General features: G+C 45.7%; 1 long non-coding RNA gene across 1 annotated transcript; it reads right to left on the bottom strand.

Moving 5' to 3' along the window:
• Positions 1 to 17: 17 nt before the first annotated feature.
• LOC130070441 (uncharacterized) lies at positions 18 to 2,077 on the bottom strand. Its single transcript, XR_008803880.1, has 3 exons — positions 2,023 to 2,077; positions 305 to 470; positions 18 to 153 (listed from the first exon to the last, which is right to left on the bottom strand). It is a non-coding gene; the product is annotated as an uncharacterized LOC130070441 (long non-coding RNA).
• Between the last annotated feature and the right edge of the window lie 17,245 nt (positions 2,078 to 19,322).

Below are 19,322 nucleotides of genomic sequence, written 5' to 3'. Positions count from 1 at the left end.
GCTGAGGGTGGGGTTGGCCTTCTGCTGGCTGACGGTGGCATGTGCTGAGGTGTCTAAGCAGTTGTTTTTTTCTTTGAAAAATTTGAATACAAGCACAGCAGTGGTAGTGGGACTCCTTTCTGCAGCCCCATTTGCAGGTATACATCACAAACTCTGAAAGGAAGGTAAAAAACAAAGCAGGCTTTAATAACTGGTCCAAACACAAGTGCCTTCTTGATCACGGTTAGTGTCCTCACCTTCTTCATATCAAAACAAAGGTTATTAATTTAAACCAATGAATCAGCCAATGAATCAGTAAACATACCTCCATGCTGTACCACTGTTTTCATATGGGACTGTAAATGTGTTTCCACTTTTGAGTAGTCACCCTTATAAAGTGGGCAAAAGGGGCAGTGGAGAAATTGGCATCCTTGCTCAAAAAACCTTGTGGGCTGGGGCTTCTGACTGCTCTGCAGAATTGACAGATGTAGCTATAGATAAGAGATATAGATGGAGAACATTAACCAAGCTCAACTTACTTTTCTCCCCCTCCTAGCACTAGCTACTACCTGATTGAATCCAAGGAATCTTCAGGTGAGAAACTTAAAACTCTGTTAAAAAACTATGTGAAAACGAAGTTAGTAAACAATGTGCATTTATTAAATATGTACCTGTAGAATAATGTTACTTACCATCACCAAAATGCTCCCAAAACAAAGCGTGCCCACCAATGTTATCGGTCACCAAAAAGAAGCAGCGTGGCCGCTACATCATGCCTCTTAGCTAACACGTTAACAATATTAAATTCAAACCTGATAATACATTTCATATATTGAAATAAATTTGATAAAATACAGTAATTTCACTTAAATGGCAATGAAAATTATTAATTGTCATTTAAGTGAAATTACTGAACTTGTATACAAGCTTGATAAAAATTATAATTCTAGAAGAAAATTTAAATAGCACTTAGCTTTTGCATCTGAATATATTCTGTTACTAAAACTAATACCCACATAAAATATATTCTAGAATCCAGTAACAACACACACCCTTTGAAGTTGAGATGAAAAACTATGAATTTTAAATGAATTTATTATCAGGGTTGAATTGGATTAGCATTTATCCTGGATTACAAATGTGAAAAATACCTGCGTGGAAATCTTTAGGTCCAAGCAACTCTATATTCAGAAAAATATATATTTTACACAAATTTGCGCATCTGAATAAGCATTGGTTTTGCATCACTTTTACAGTTAAACAAACTGAAAGCAGTTATTTAGTTATTTTAACAACATAACGCACTATTCGAATTTTGGGATCGATTTATTAAGGTCTCTACTCAAAATATAAAACTTTGTCTCAACAACATTACTATTACCACTAAGTTTATTCTTCCCATTGTATAACATCAATGGTGTTTTGCCAGGTGAGATTGAGTGTGTTTAAAGGCTGTTTGTGTACAGTTTGACCAACGTTTCTATGCTATATCTGTAAAAGACTATTTTAGACAAAGATAACGTTACCTACCACCAAAACGAGGCAACGCACCCACCAAAGTTATCTGTGTCACCATAACGAAGCAGCGTACGTGGCCGCTACTTCATGCCTCTTGGTATCCATAGACATGCTTAGTATCTAGCTAACACGTTAACATCCAACTTAACAATGTAACGTTACTGTGCTAATGTTAACTTAGTCTTCGCTGCAAACTCTAGCTTCTAGCTACAAACAGTCGTATACGTTGCGTGAGCTGCGGAGCTGTGTGTGTGTGTATGCGGCTATTCTCTGGCAGTTTCCAGTAAAAGCTATTGGAGTTATTTCAACCACCGGTTTCAGTGCCTTATTCGAACCCTCAAGATATTACAATTAACTATGGCTAAGACGAGATAGCATGACATTAGCGGCTCCCGAACCATTGCCGTGATTATTAATATCGGATTCGGATACCATATAAGATTAAGACGAAAAACAGCTATATCAGTGACATAAATGAGAATACTTCCCAGTCAATGTTGTAGAAATAAACAATAGCCTACTTACTGACATAATCTCTCATCGAATGACCGCTTGACTACTACTTCTCCCGGGAAAATTACCACGAGGTAAAATTGCCAATACAGAAAGGGAAATGACATCATACCCAGTGTGCCTTGCGAAACTCTTCGTGATTGGACGATGAAACGCTGTCAGGAACGCCCGATGGGCTTTCTTGTGTCATTAGGGGAAAGCCCAAGCCGCAGCTGGACCCTCCTCTAATGCTCTGAAAGCTCAATAAACGAATACTTGCACAATTGCTCTTTGTGTGGCTGCTTCGAAGGCATGTGGATGTGTGTTCCGTCTGGAGTGTCACGTGGTCTGCGGATGTGTCCGGAGCGCATACTTCAAAGGTTTAGTCCGTTGACTTAAAGTTACCAAAGAAATAATTCAGACTAAGTTCATTTCCCTCGTCTGTGCAGGACAGGGTTGGGAACCACTTACCTGACACACACACACACACACACACACACACACACACACAGATAAACGCCTGCCTATCACACCGCCTTTACTGCACAGACTAATTATCTCCATATCTGCAGCGGTCTCTTTTCCACCTATTCTAATATTCTGCTCGAAGCTGTATTTTTATCTGCTTTTTACGGTTTCATGCGCACACCTCAGAAACCAAAATATTCGATCCTGCCCATGGTATTTCCTTTTCTGATTTACGCTTCTCACCCAAATTCTTTACTCTCTTTCTTAAGCACTACAAGAATGACTCTCAAGGATCGGGTGTCATATTAACACTTTCAAAAATCTATAATAATGTCCCTTCATTTCTATGATTAAATTCCTCAAAATCCGCCCCAGAACTTCAAATCACGCCCCTCTATTTATCTTACCTAACGGAGCACCTCTCTAAAACCTGGTTTAGGACTCATTTAGTTTCTGTTCTCAAAAGCTGCAGTCTATCCTCTTTATACCAGTCATTCCTTCAGAATTGGGGCAGTTACTACAGCAGCTGAACGAGGAGTTTCCACTTCAGCTATCAAGATCCTGGGCAGATGGTCTTCCTCTGCTTTCAAATCCTATATAAGAACTGATTCTAAAATCATCCTTGAAGCTCAGCAAGCTCTCCAGTAACGATTCAGGTAAATCCTCATGCAAATACTGGTGGTGGTGGCATGTTTTATACATCTATCTGCGCTGTAGCTCTAGCTTGCATCACCCGATAAGCGGATAATGTGGACTGTCTTTATGTGGCTATCGCAGCCTCGTTCTGTGTGGTCTGTCTTGGCCTTGTCTCTCGTCTCTGTGTGGTCCATCACGGCCTTGTGGTCTATTGTGGACTTGTCCTGAGTGGCCTATCATGGCCGTGGTTCTGGGTGGTCGATTATGGCCATGTAGCCTATTCTGGCCTTGTCCTTATGGCCCATTGTGGTCCATTGTGGCCTTGGTTTTGTGTGGCCTAGTGGCCTTGTCTAGTGAAGCCTTGTCTTTAGTGCGGCATTAGCGGCCGTTGTGGTTCATAAGTGGTCTCGTCTCTGTGGTCTACCATGGCCATGTGGCCTTGTCCTGCAAGGCCCATCAGGGTCTAGTGGCCTCTAGAGGCTTTGGTTCTATGTGGCTGTCACGGCCGGCTCGCAAGCCGCGACAAAGAAGGAGATGACACGTTAAAGTGGAATGCAAAAAGGAATAACATTTATTAAAGTAAAAGTAATAAAGTAAGAGACTAGACCAAAACGGGAACAAGACAACAACAAAATGGCACGAGGGGAGAGCGCGCGCCGTCACGACCGAAGTGAGCTGCTTTAGTTTGCCGGCATCAGCTCTAGCACAGGTGTAAACCATCAGTCATCAATGACGTCACTCACTCCAACTCCAACCTACAAAACAAGTGACAAAGACAAACGAATCCACACAATATGACCCACACTGGGGTCGTAACACCCCCCCCCCCCCCCCCCCCCATAAAAAAAGGGTGGACATTTATGAAAACCCGTCACCCGATAACTCTCCAAACTTGAAAGACCCACCACTCTGTAATACTCTCCAATATCCTCAGCAACCACGGGCCCTGTGGAAGCAATTTAAGACAGACAAGCAGAGCAAAACATAGTTAGTCAATCAGTTAAAAAGAATAAGGAGCTCTAGGCAATGCGTCAGCTACCACATTGTCAGTCCCCTTGATATGTCGGATGTCAAGTGCATACGAATGCAAGAAAAGGCACCAACGAGTCAACCGTTGGTTTGGACACCGCAAAGAATGTAAATAGACAAGCGGATTGTGGTCTGTATACACAACCAATGGGTCTGACACGGATCCCACATACACTTCAAAGTGTTGCAAAGCCCAAATCAAAGCTAATGCCTCCTTTTCAACCACCGAATAATTCAACTGATAAGAATTAAACTTTTTTGAGAAGTAGCTAACTGGACAATAAATTCCTTCCTCACCAGCCTGTAACAACACTGCTCCAGCACCCACATTGCTAGCATCCACACATACCTGAAAAGAACGATCAAAACGAGGCGCTGCCAACACAGGAGTGGATGTAAGCAGTGATTTAGCTGCCTCAAAAGCCTCCTGACAGGTAGATGTCCAAACAAAAGCTACTTTTGCTTTCAACAGATCAGTGAGAGGGGCTACCACGGTAGAAAAATTCCTGCAAAATCCCCGATAGTAACCTACTAACCCTAAAAACCGCATCAACTCCTTCTTAGTAGTAGGAGAAGGAAAGTGATCAATGGCCTCAACCTTGGCCCGAACTGGTCGCACACATCCCTGTCCAACTACCTTACCTAGGTAAGTCACAGTGCCCTTGGCAAACTCGCATTTAGCCAGATTGACGGTCAGGCCAGCCTCTTCAAGATGAGAGAACAGGGCTGCAATATGCTTCAAGTGCTGCTCCCATGAATCACTGAAAACTACTACATTGTCTAGATAGACGGCCACTCCCTCTAACCCAGAAACAACCCTATTCATAAGCCGCTGAAAGGTTGCAGGCGCATTTCTAAGGCCAAAACTCATAACGTTATAAGAGAATAACCCCTCCGATGTAATAAAAGTGGAAATCTCTTGAGCTCTCTTGGTCAATGGAACTTGCCAATAGCCTTTAAGCAGATCGAACTTGCTTACAAATTTCGCCGACCCAACCCGGTCAACACAATCCTCAATACGAGGCAGTGGAAAGGAGTCTGGTTTGGTTACTCTATTTATTTTACGATAGTCGGTGCAAATCCGATAAGTACCATCAGGTTTATTCACAAGCAAGCAGGGAGATGCCCAACTAGAAAATGAAGGTTGTGCAATATCATGATCCAGCATATACTGCACTTCAGCGTTAAAATGCAGGAGTTTATTTGGGGACACCCAATAAAAATTCTGGCGAATGGGCTTCGAATCCCCAACATCAATATCGTGCTCCAACCAATGTGTACGCAAAGGTACATCACCAAATAAGAAAACATGATTATTAACAATATCAATCAAATCACCACATTTATCCTTAGACAAATGAGCCAGCATTTTATAAAAATGTTTAAGAGTCTCTGAATTTTTTAGACGTCCCAATAGTACTGTATCATCTGGAAAAGAAACTCCCTCATCTATTTCCTCCCCCACAAGCGAAACTCTCTCAACTACTAATGCAGGTTTCACCTCATCGTCTGACATCTTGTGAGAACGGCAATAATAGGGCTTCAACAAATTTACATGACACAACTGGGTGGACTTTCTTCTCTCTGGCGTGGCAATCAGATAGTTTAAGTCAGTAACTTGTTTTTCTACCACATACAGACCTGTAAACTGAGCTTGAAATGGGGAGCCCTCAACAGGTAACAGAGCCAAAACCTGATCACCAGGCATGAATTTCCGTTCCTCAGTTCGTCGATCGAAAATTGTCTTCATACGCTTTTGTGAAGAATGCAATTGTTCCTTTGCCACCTTACCTGCTTCATATAACCTACGCTTAAAATCATTCACATAACTTATCAAGTTTTTTGGTGGTGCACTTTCAACCCACTGGTCTCTGAGTACTGCCAGTGGACCCCGAACTGTGTGCCCGAACACCAAATCATTGGGACTAAACCCAGTACTCTCCTGACATACCTCACGTGCTGATAACATCAACCACGGCAATCCTTGTTCCCAATCACCTTCCATCTCTGTACAATAAGAACGCAATAAAGACTTCAGCGTCTGATGGAAACGCTCCAAAGCCCCCTGGCTTTGAGCATGATAAGCACTAGCCTTATTGTGCTTAATGTGCAGCAATTTCAAGACCTGAGAAAATAAATGAGAAGTGAAATTAGAACCTTGATCACTTTGCACAATCTTCGGTATGCCAAAAATGGAAATGAACTGAGTCAATGCCTTCACCACTGATTTGGCAGTGATCGTACGGAGAGGATATGCTGCAGGGTACCGAGTAGAGGCACACATCACCGTGAGCAAATAAATGCAACCTGACTTTGATCTAGGCAGCGGGCCTACACAATCAATAATTAGGTGCTCAAACGGCGGACTGACAGCAGGAATAGGAAACAATGGAGCAGGTTTGATCTTCTGATTTGGTTTGCCTGTTAGTTGACAAGTATGACACGTCTTTATATACTGTGACACAGCCTTCTTCAATTTTGGCCCAAAAAAATGACGAAGGATTCTGTGATAGGTCTTCTTTACCCCTAAATGACCTGCAAGTTTATCATGGGAAATCTGCAATACCAGTGAGCGATACTTCTCTGGAACTACCACCTGCATAATAGGATCTCCAGCAAAATCACTACCATGAGGAATCCATTTTCTCACCAATATGCCATCCTGCAAAAAATACCCATGAGCAACATTTCTAATTTCATCAGAAGACATTACATTCTCAAATAATTGATGGAGAGAAGAATCAAGTTGCTGCTCCTGGAGCAACTCAGAAGGAGAAACAGAAAAGTCATCAGGCAAAGAGAATGGTTTAACTACAACAGAATCAGGAGTTAGCCTTGGCTGTGCAGAGGTCATGGAACGAGTTACTGCACATGCAGTAAACACTTCCGGATAATTCTTGTGACTCTCGTCAGGACCTGGAAGAGGAACAGATAAAACCACAGGAGGTGAAAAGGTATCAGGCCACACCCTACCCCCTGCCAAATTATTCCCCATGATTATATCCACCCCATCCACAGGCAGTGACGGACGCACTCCAATCACCACTTCACCACTCACAAGCTCAGATGACAACGATACTCTGTGTAAAGGAACAGACACCACATCCAACCCAATTCCTCTAACAAGAACACTAGTACCAGTGTCACTCAAAAATGAAAATGGCAACACATCCTCCAATATAAAAGATTCCGAAGCTCCCGTATCTCTTAATATTGTTACTGGAATTTGTATCTCTGTACCAATCATTGACACATGTCCGTGGGTGATAAAAGGCGCATAATCACCATCTCCTAAAAGGTTACCCAGTTTAGGAAATCCTTCACACAATGATTTAACAGGACTTAACACGGGTGCCACAAGAGCAGCTGGTTTAATGCGAGGAAACTTTCCTCCTTTACTCTTGGCTTTAAGCACAGGGCACTCACTTTTCCAGTGGCCTTTACCATGGCAGTAATTACAGACAAGAGACGAATTTCTAGACATACGATCTCCTTTATCTTCGAAAAACTCGTCCCTTCTCCGAAACTCAAAATTCTTGTGTGTTAACACATAATCATCGGCTAATTCAGCAGCTTTAGCAGCTGTGTCCGCTTTCTGCTCATTTATATATGTTGCAATACGAGCGGGTATAGAACTCTTAAACTGTTCCAGCACGATTAAGTCGGTCAACTCCTCAAATGTGGTTACCTCAGATGCCATACACCAGCGACTAAATGCTGTACTTAGCTCTCTAGCAAACTCAACATGAGCAACATTAACACCTCTGGACAACGTTCTAAACTTTTGTCTGTACGCTTATGGAACTAACTCGTACGATTTCAAAACTGCTGCTTTTACGAGATCATAATCGTTACAGTCCGAGGCTGGAAGCGAAGAATAGACTTCCTGAGCCCTAAAGGTAAGCACGCACTGTAAAAGTAGTGTACGTTCCTTACTGGGCCAACCTCTCGCTTCCGCAATTCGTTCAAACAAGGTAAAAAATGTATCCGGATCTCGTTCACTAAACTTAGGCATCAAACGCAAGTTTCCCGCAGTGTCAAACATTTTAGAAGCACCCTGAAAAGCATCTTCTGCACCATCATCTATTCTGCCTTCTCTTATCATATCCAAGCGATATCTCTGCAGCTCTATATCTGTCTGTTTAGTTCTATTTCTCTCACGCTCCATTTCAAGCTGTAACAGCAATAACCTCTCTTGTTGTTCAAAAATTAAAAAGCCAACAGGTGGTTTACTTTGACTAGCAGTAGCTGTATCAGACATTTCAATCAATATAGCCTGTTCTATTAGTTTTGTTTTAATTGTTTCTCTAATTGTACTCTCTTTTAATCTCTTATCTTCAAGTTCGATTTCATAATGATCCGCAATGTTAAACAACTGATCTTTTGTAAACGACTCAAGTAATGCTTCAGAGGGAGAAATAATAAAATCTTCTATGAGATTAGACATACTTCCTCTAAAATATACGTTACAATTAATAGTGTGATTCACAAACCTCACGTGGTAGGAATAAAAGGTTCCCTTTCCCTATCTATAGGAAAAAAATACTAGCTAACTCACCCCTAATCTTCGTGTGGTTACTGGTGAAGGGTATTTAAGCACCAACTACCGCTGGTACAAGAAAAGCAACCAGCACGCTGGCGACTAACTCATACCACGGATATTCTCCCGAGACGACTGCTCTACTCACGGTCACCACACAAAAATAAAAAAAATTACATTACCTACTTGTTCCAAAAGGGACCAAGCAGCTACACCTAACAAGGGAACATCAACAATATTCTCCCCACGATAAGATTTGCAAAGTCACTTACCTCTTAGAAACAGCATAGAACAGCTAACTAAGGATACAGCAATGTCCTGAAAACAAATAATTTCAACGCGCATTTCCTTCCAAACGACGAATAAGACATCTCAAACAATAGCGTTAACCAAACAACATTATTTTTTACGTTCAGTTAATGAACGTGCCAAGTTCATTACAAAATAACCGAACGCAACAAAAACGCTTCCCAAATCACGTCGACAAATAACAGGAATTTTCAAAGGTTAGCAAACGAGCGGACGAGCCCCCATTTGTCACGGCCGGCTCGCAAGCCGCGACAAAGAAGGAGATGACACGTTAAAGTGGAATGCAAAAAGGAATAACATTTATTAAAGTAAAAGTAATAAAGTAAGAGACTAGACCAAAACGGGAACAAGACAACAACAAAATGGCACGAGGGGAGAGCGCGCGCCGTCACGACCGAAGGGAGCTGCTTTAGTTCCCTTTCAAGGGAACTTCGAGCTGCGTCAAACGCTGCGGGAACGCCCCTGCGTTGTGCGTCATGAAGCACATATGGAATCAGCCCAATGGAGAGATGAAACGTCATAGGCGGGTGACGTCATCGACCAGGAAACTATAAAGCACCCCAAAAACACAAGCGCAATAGCTTCTGTGCTTTCAGTCGCGCTACATGTGAATCTGTCCCTGTGTGATATTGTCCGTCTTTACATACCCTGCACCACACAAACAATTTATCCTTATATTGAGAGATATGGCGGACGAACAACAGTTTAGGAAGTGTGTTCCTCCCTGCTCGCGTTATTTAACGAGCGGGGATACACATGATCTTTGTGTTGTTTGTTTGGGAGTTCAGCATGCCCAGTCTGCTCTCGAGGGGGCAGACTGTGAGCATTGCGAGCGTCTGCCGTTAAGGACGCTCCGCTCCCGCCGAGCGCTGTTTGAGGAGAGCGGTTCGGTGCGCGCTCCCCGCGGTTCGGGTCCCGCTTCTGCCGAGGCAGAGCGGCGGCGCTTATCGTGGGGATCGCAGATGGATCTCACAGCGGGGTTTGAGACGGGCTCTGCCTTATCTCTCCCTTCACCTGTGAGATCCAGTGCCTCAGTCCCGGGTTCGGAAGCACGCGCTGCGGTTTCTTCCGCTCGGGCTGAGGCACCAATGCTGCAGCTATCCAGTTCTGAGGAGCTGGATGTTGTCAGTGTTGAGGGAGATGTGGAGGATTCGCCACCCCACACTCCCGAAAGTGATGAGCTTATGGAGGTTTTAACAAGAGCTGTTGAAAAACTCAATATTGAATGGCCAGTGACTAGACAGGAGTCTGTTTCTAAATCAAAGTTGGATGAGAGATTTTTGCCGTCACGTGTGCAGCCTCCACGCCGGTGCCTGCCGTTTTTCCATGATCTCCACACCGAGGTGTCGAAATCATGGAGAAAACCGGTGTCATATAGAGTGTTTAGTCCCCAGACTTCAACATATGCAAATATTATGGGAGCCAAGGCTCATGGTTATGGTGCTTTGCCTCGTGTGGAAGAGACGCTTGCGAGCCATCTCTCCCCCGAAGCAGCATCATCTTTTAAGGCACCGGCATTACCCACCAAGCCTTTAAGAAACACCTCGGCTTTGGTGGGTAAAGCATATTCGGCAGCAGGTCAGGCTGCGTCATGCCTGCATACTATGTCAATCTTGCAGGCATACCAGGCTGATCTGCTAAGGGACGTGAGTGAGAGTGAGGAGGTCAGTACTGACGTAGTTCGCGAACTGCGTCAGGCTGCTGATTTATCCCTGCGTGCCACCAGAGAATCGGCCAAGCTAGTGGGTCGTTCTATGGCAGCTCTGGTGGCCGCAGAAAGACATTTGTGGTTAAATCAAACCAATATTAAAGAGAAAGAAAAAGCTTTTCTTTTAGATGCTCCTCTCTCTCCCCTGGGTTTGTTTGGTGATGCTGTAAATTCAGTTATCGATAAATTCCAGGAAGAAAAGAAACAAACTGCAGCTTTTAAAAAGTTTCTTCCCCTGAAAGTTCACGTCCCTGGGGCTGCTGGGCGGGAGCAGCCCCGGCCGTCTATGAGCTCATCACATAGAGCGCAGCAGAGGCAGAGTGTCGCGTCTCGTGCTCCCCCTGCTGGACAGTGGGCTCAGCCGCGACACTCTCAGCCGAGGCCTTCTAGCAATAGAACTGATCTGAGGACAGTTATATTGGCTAAGAAGGCTTCGGCTAAGAAGAAGTCCTGACGCCAAGGCGTTCAGGATACTGAGGGTGGTCCCCACCGAGGCAGAAAGGTGTTCACCTCTTTTTACGGTGCCCATTCCTCCTCGGTGCCCAAAAGGGCTCGTTCTGCCAACCCCGCCTTTATGCCGGGGCACAGACGATCCCAGCGAGCGCTTTCCCGAGGGCCGCTCGCTCCCTCTGTGGAGGGTCTCAGAGCGGTCAAACCAGTTGTTCCCTGCCGGTGCGCCGTTACAGGGCGCTGCGTTTGCTGCTCAAGTTACACCAGAGGCCAGTCTCGAGAGACTGGTACCCTTAGTAGAATTTCTGGCAGAGTGGAAAAGCCTTCCAAAAATATCTCATTGGGTCCTGCAGACAGTAGAAAAGGGTTATGCTATCCAGTTCAGGTGTCGTCCACCAAAATTCAGAGGGGTTCTGCACACAGTGGTGGGCCCCGAGCAGGCTCTGGTATTGGAACAAGAGGTGAAAACGCTCCTTCAAAAGGAGGCTATAGAACGGGTTCCTCCTCCCAGTTTGGAGTCAGGTTATTACAGCCGATATTTCATCGTTCCAAAGAAGGATGGGGGGTTGCGTCCAATTTTAGACCTGCGCATATTGAATCGCTCGGTAGGGAAGCTAAAATTCAAGATGCTCACTATCAAGCAGATCGTGTCTCAAATCAGATCCGAGGACTGGTTTGTCACGATAGATCTGAAGGACGCGTACTTCCACGTTTCCATCCTTCCACAACACAGGAAGTTCCTGAGGTTCGCCTTCGGGGGCGAGGCGTACCAGTACAGGGTTCTTCCGTTTGGCCTAGCTTTATCTCCCCGCACTTTCACGAAATGCATGGATGCAGCACTAGTGCCTCTGAGGCTTCAGGGAATTCGTATTCTCAATTACATCGACGATTGGTTGATTTTAGCTCAGACGGAGCAGATGGCGGTTCGGCATCGAGATGTCGTCCTCGCTCATATCAGAAAGTTGGGGTTGAGGCTGAACGCAAAGAAAAGTGTATTATCTCCTTCCCAGAAGACCACTTTTCTGGGTGTCGTTTGGGATTCGGTCTCGATGCGGGCGCGACTCTCTCCGACCCGCATCGCTTCGATTCTCTCAGCTGTGAAACAAGTGAAGCTAGGCCAGCTACTCACTGTGAAGCAGTTTCAGAGACTGTTGGGTCTGATGGCAGCAGCGTCCAATGTTATACCTTGCGGCCTGTTGTACATGAGACCGCTACAGTGGTGGCTCAGGACCAAGGGATTCTCCCCGAGGGGAAATCCGCTCCGCACGTTCAAAGTCACGCGGCGCTGCCTTCGTGCTCTGGTCATGTGGAGAGAAACTTGGTTCCTATCCAAAGGTCCTGTGCTGGGGGCTCTTTGTCGTCGCATAACGCTAACGACGGATGCTTCCCTCACAGGGTGGGGGGCGGTCATGAGTGGTCGCCCAGCCCAAGGTCTGTGGCAGGATCATCATCTATCGTGGCACATAAATTGTCTAGAGATGTTGGCTGTGTTTCAGGCTCTGAAATACTTCCTAACAGACCTGAGAGGCCATCATGTGTTAGTTCAATCAGACAACACGTCGGTGGTCTCTTATATAAATCATCAGGGGGGCCTGCGGTCTCGCCTGCTTTACAAGTTGGCCCGTCAGATCCTCCTGTGGTCCCAAGGGAAGCTACTATCTCTGAGAGCAATGTATCTTCCTGGGTATTTGAATGTGGTAGCAGACTCCCTGTCGAGGCAGGGGCCGAGGCCAGGGGAATGGAGACTCCACCCCGAGGTGGTGGAGCTCCTTTGGTTGAGTTTCGGTCGCGCCGAGGTGGACCTATTCGCTTCCAAGGAGACCACGCATTGTCATCGGTGGTTCTCCATCACTCTTCCAGCCCCCCTGGGGTTGGATGCTATGGTGCAGCCGTGGCCGAGGTCACGTCTGTACGCCTTTCCCCCGATTGCTCTGTTACCAGGAGTTCTGGAGAGGGTCCGCCGGGACGGGGTCAGTCTACTACTAGTAGCCCCGTTCTGGCCGGCCCGAGTATGGTTTGCGGACCTGATTTCTCTCCTGGACGGTTCTCCTTTGGAGCTCCCGGTCAGGAGGGATCTACTCTCCCAGGCGGGCGGCACGATAGTTCACCCCCGCCCAGAATTGTGGAAACTGTGGGCTTGGCCTCTGAGGGGGCCCAGCTCATAGACTCCGGTCTCTCAACCGAGGTTGTTGAGACCATTCTTAACTCCAGAGCTCCATCCACGAGGAAGCTTTATGCCTTGAAGTGGAAACTTTTCACTTCTTGGTGTGGAGAACACCTGCAGGACCCAGTTAACTGCCCAGTGGGTGCAGTGCTGGAATTCCTGCAGGAGCGCTTCTCCACAGGGTTATCCCCCTCCACACTAAAGGTGTATGTGGCGGCACTAGCTGCTTACCACGTCCCTTTCAGTGGAGTTTCTCTTGGGAGACACCCGCTTATAACTCGTTTCCTCCGTGGCACTTTGAGGCTGAGGCCAGCAGTTCGTACGAGGGTGCCGACTTGGGATCTGGCCATTGTATTAGAAGGTCTTTCCCTAACTCCTTTTGAACCTATCGAAGAAGTTCCCGAGAAGTTTCTCACTTTTAAGACTATCTTTTTACTTGCTATCTCTTCACTAAAAAGAATCGGAGATTTGCAGGCTCTGTCGGTTTCACCCTCGTGCCTGGAATTTGCACCTGGCATGGTTAAAGCTTTTCTGCATCCTAGACCAGGTTACGTTCCTAAGGTCCCTACTAATATCGTTAGACCTACTGTTCTGCAGGCTTTCTGTCCTCCTCCATTTATGTCATCGGACCAGGAGAAACTTAATTCACTCTGCCCTGTTAGGGCATTAGACGCTTATGTCCACAGAGCTGCCCTGTGGAGGAAATCAGAACAACTTTTTGTATGTTTCGGGCCACCCAGGAAAGGGTGTCCTGCGTCTAAACAGAGAATGAGCAAGTGGGTGGTCGAGGCTATCTCACTTGCTTATGAGTCGGCTGGCCAGCCTTCACCTTTGGTTGTCCGAGCTCACTCTACCAGGAGTATGGCTGCTTCCAAAGCTCTTTTGTCGGGGGTTTCCCTGAGTGATGTTTGTGATGCGGCTGGATGGTCTTCACCCCATACTTTTATTAAGTTCTATGACCTAGACTTAAGCTCTACCCCTGGGGCACAGGTGCTCTCGTCCTCTGTGCGCTAGTCTCACATGACGGTCATTTGGTCCTATGGCGACGTGGGTATTCGCGTTCCCGCAGCGTTTGACGCAGCTCGAAGTTCCCTTGAAAGGGAACGTCTCGGTTACGTATGTAACCCTAGTTCCCTGATAGGGAACGAGACGCTGCGTCGCTCCGCCATACTCCCGGCACTCCCGTTAGCGCTTCCTTCAAGCCTATCAGAAGCTAATGCGCTTGTGATTTTGGGGTGCTTTATAGTTTCCTGGTCGATGACGTCACCCGCCTATGACGTTTCATCTCTCCATTGGGCTGATTCCATACGTGCTTCATGACGCACAACGCAGGGGCGTTCCCGCAGCGTTTGACGCAGCGTCTCGTTCCCTATCAGGGAACTAGGGTTACATACGTAACCGAGACGTTTTCCGGCATCAGCTCTAGCACAGGTGTAAACCATCAGTCATCAATGACGTCACTCACTCCAACTCCAACCTACAAAACAAGTGACAAAGACAAACGAATCCACACAATATGACCCACACTGGGGTCGTAACAGTGGCCTCGTGGCCTTGTTTCTGTGTGGCCTAGACTATGTGTGGCCTTTAGCGGCCTTGTGGCCCATTGTGGCCTTGTCCTATGTGTGGCCCATCGTGGTTTTGTGGTCCATCGTGGCCTTGGTTCTGTGTAGTCTATCATGGCTGTGTGGCCTTTTGTGGCCTTGTCCTATGTGTGGCCCATCGTGGTCTTGTGGTCCATCGTGGCCTTGGTTCTGTGTGGCTTAGTAGCCTTGTCTCATAGGCCTTGTTTCTGTGTGGCATTAATGGCTGTTGTGGTTCATAAGTAGCCTCGCCTCTGTGGTCTATCATATATGGTATATCTCCGCATATATATATATAATTTTTTTTTTTTAAATTATAGCGGCTTCTTCTACTGATTAACCCTCTGGGGACCAGAGTGTTTTTGGGGCCCTTGGGATGTTTTGACATGCACTGACATTTGTGCTTTTTTCAGTTATTTATAAACATGTTAATGGCAAAGGTGTAAATTCACTCTATATAGCACAGACGGGACTACCATGATATCTGAGCAACATGTATGTACATGTTTGTATTTTTAATAGAATAATGTTTATGCGTGGTTATTGAAAAAAATAAAAATGAAAGTTGCTGAAATAAGACCACAAAACACATATTGATTATTTCTTCAGAAGACTTTTGAAAATTGTATCACATAGCCTAGAATATTTGCTCCAAAACTATGTGAGAATCATCCTGACTGCTCATTCAGATAAGTCAATAAAGTCTTTTACATTTTTAATGACGTGTTTTGTTTGAGAAAGCTTTATGGAGGAGGCTTGATCTCTCATTAATATGTGTGGCATTCCACACCTGAGAAAGACAAAGACCCTCCCATAATGGCCCTATTAGGTGCTATCAGGCCATATCATTACAGGAGCCTTGCACAAAGAATGAGGAGATTTAAAAAAGAATAGCTTTTAGATTGTTTGGATTTATATAAGGAAAGTACTGGGTGCATACGTCTGGACACTTCTATCACACACCCTTCACCATATAGACATGGTTTTATTTCAGTTCAAAGTTCAAAGTTAGAGTTGGAAACATCTTGAAAAGAAAATAGTCTTTTTCCATAAATGTCTTAGTTTGATCATACATATTTAAAAGTTGAGGATTCATTATTTTGATATATGTTCCGTCCTTGTTACAACCCTTTGTGTAAATTGACAGACAGTTTAACTCCTCCTCTAGTCACCACACTGGACGAAGGTGGATCGTTTACTTCTTTAATGATGACCAAAAGTAGGGTAAAACTGAAACCAAAAATATACATAAATGAGTACTAAATCTTCACATTGGGACTGTTCACATATTTTAAACAATACTAGCACAAATAACTTGTTATTTTACACAATGAAATTACTACTTAAAGGGGTTTTTTAGACATTACTTAACTCAGACTATTCTGATTATACCACAGAACGGGTTAAGAGAACCCCCGAAAATCTATACAACAATTATAACAACATACATCTCATCTTACATGATAATATTCCTATGCATAGATAAATGATGTTAAAGAACATTACATACCGACGATGATCGTTTATAGCTTGAACGTGAGCAGAAAGACTTTCAGAAGGAGATCGCTATAAAAGACGCAGCTGTCAGAAGATATTACTGAGCGCTCTCTGATGACATCATTAAAGGAAGCCGCAGAACGAACGTGACTGTAATTTCTTTAGTATACCACCAGGGGGAGACAACAAGCAACAATACAGAACACTCCCCGTCTGGTGTCCCTGGATACCATTACTTAATACATAATACATGTCTGAAAAGGCAGTAGTAATCTAGTCTTCGGATGGTAAAAGGAGGACCAACTCTGTAACTGGCCTCAGGAACACTTTGACTCCGTCTGGATGTGCTACTTTCACTTCCACTTTGCGGACTCTACCGTCCTTGCTGGGAAACACTTCTGCGATACGCCCCATAGGCCATGTGTTTCTTTTGGCTTGATTGACCTTGATGAGCACTAGACTCCCCTTAGTGAGATTTGGCTTGTCAGACTGCCACTTCCTTCTTGTCTGCAGAGTGGACAGGTATTGTTTCCTCCATCTGTCCCAGAAGGTGTTGGCGAGACTTTGTACCTGTCTCCACTGACGTCTGTACAAGTCTTTGCCATCAAAGTCGCCTGGAGGAGCAAGAGAGGGACCCGTTTTTTGTGTTAACAGAGTTGCAGGGGTAAGAATAAACGGGTCATCTGGATCCGTAGACACAGGTACGAGCGGTCTGGAATTTACAATGGCTGTTACTTCGGCCATCAAGGTGACTAGGACCTCATGGGTGATTTTTGAAGACCCGAGCTGTAAGAACATTGAGTCCAAGATCTTGCGTGTCAGCCCTATCATCCTTTCCCAGGATCCGCCCATATGGGAGGCGTGAGGGGGATTAAACTCCCACACGCAACCTTGATCCGCAAGAAACCTCTCTACTTTACCATTGATGTTGGAAGGGATCAGTAGCTCATGACATGCTCCAACGAAATTAGTTCCCCTGTCTGAGCGTAGTTGCTTGACCGGTCCGCGAATGGCAATGAACCTCCTCAAGGCATTGATGAAGGAAGAAGTGTCCATAGATTCGATGATTTCGATGTGGATGGCGCGAATGCTTTGACAGCAGAACAAGACCGCCCATCTTTTACTGTCCGCATGACCCCCCCGTGTGCGTCGTGAAGAGACCGACCATGGTCCAAAGACATCAAGTCCAACGTACGAAAACGGAGGATCCGTGTTGAGGCGACAGTCAGGTAAGTCGGCCATTTTCTGAGTTTCGCAGGTGCGGCGGAGTCTACGACAAGTGACACATCTGAAAATATGACTGTTCACACACCTTCTTCCACCCACAATCCACAAACCGGCAGAACGAATAGCGCCCTCTGTAAATAGACGTCCCTGATGTTGAGTCCGTTCATGATAATGGCGCACAAGAAGAGTGGCAATGTGGTGACGACCAGGAACTATTATAGGTTGCTTCTCCTCGCATCTTATATTAGCCTCGGTGATGCGTCCGCCCACTCTAATGAGACCGTTTGTGTCAATGAAAGGGCTCAGGGCTCTGATGGGGCTGTCCTTTGGAAGAGGTCTTTGATCCCTGATACACTGCAGCTCTTTTGTGTAAGTCTCCTCTTGAACGGTACGTATGATTGTGTTTTGGGCTTTGGTGAACATTTCTACCGTGTGATCTTGGGTGCAGTGATGCCAACCGTTGCAGCCATCATGAGAATCCTCTGTATTCTTCCTGTAGAGACGGACTATATGGGTGAGACATGAAATGGCACGGGTGAGTGACTTCCAGCTTGAGAAGCGGCAAAACCTTTGGGACCCAAGTAGTCTGTCCTTGACAGTTGTGCTCAGGGTAGACACAAGGGGGCGGACATCTACGTCCTGTTCTGGATTCACTAAGTCAAGGGTGGCCTGCTGGTTATGCGTTTGCTCAGGCTGTGACAGGAGAGCTGGACCTGAGAGCCACATGGTATCTTTGAGGCGTGCTGCTGAAATGAATCTCGTTGCGTGATCAGCAGGATTGTTATCAGTTGATACAAAGTGCCACTGTGTGGGGTTGGAGAACCTTCTTATCCGCTGCACTCTGTTGTTCACGAAGACATAAAATCGACGCTTTTCATTGTGGATGTATCCCAACACTACCTTACTATCTGTGAAATAGCTGATGTCATCTATCTGAATGTCCAGTTCAGCAGTAATGAACTCTGCAATGTCCACTGCTAACACGGCAGCACACAGTTCTAGTCGCGGGATAGTCAACTCTGGCCGAGGGGCTAGTTTTGTTTTGCCTAGAACAAAGCCTATGTGGCAGCCTCCATCTTGATCAAAGAGCCTTAAGTAGGCCACAGCTGCCACTGACTGAACTGATGCATCCGAGAAAATGCAAAGTTCTCTGCGTTGGGCTGTGGGAGGAGAGACCTGCGTATAGGACCTAGGTATCTGTAGGTTCCTGAGCTCTTGGAGTGATTCTCTCCATGCTGTCCATAGCTGCTCTTTCTCGGCAGGTAGCGGTGCATCCCAGTCGTGGCAGTCAACTGTTAATTCCCGAAGTATGGCTTTCCCCTGCAACAAGATCGGGGCGACGAATCCTAAGGGGTCATACAGGCTGTTAATGGTTGACAAGACTCCACGTCGAGTAAAGGGTTTGTGTTCGTCAGACACCTGAAATGTGAATGTGTCGCTCTTCAGGTCCCAACTGACACCTAAACTTCGCTGCATGGGGAGATCATCGGCTCCCGGATCTAGATCCTTTAGGTCGCTGGCATGATCATCTGAAGGGAAGGCTGCCATAACTTCTGCATTGTTTGACGCGATTTTATGCAGCCTGAGGTTGGAGCATGCCAGCATCTGCTGTGCCCTTTTGAGCAGATCGATGGCAGCTGAAGCTGAAGGTAGAGATTTTAGGGCATCATCTACGTAGAAGTTCCTCTCCACGAATCTTCTAGCATCTCCTCCAAAGGTCTC

The sequence above is a fragment of the Rhinichthys klamathensis genome, unplaced genomic scaffold (assembly GCF_029890125.1).
Source record: "Rhinichthys klamathensis goyatoka isolate OS25496 unplaced genomic scaffold, OSU_Roscu_1.1 h1tg000406l_1, whole genome shotgun sequence".
Classification (NCBI taxonomy): Eukaryota; Metazoa; Chordata; class Actinopteri; order Cypriniformes; family Leuciscidae; genus Rhinichthys; species Rhinichthys klamathensis.
Note: the sequence above shows the minus strand (reverse complement) of the source record. Positions and strands in the feature narration are given on the sequence as shown.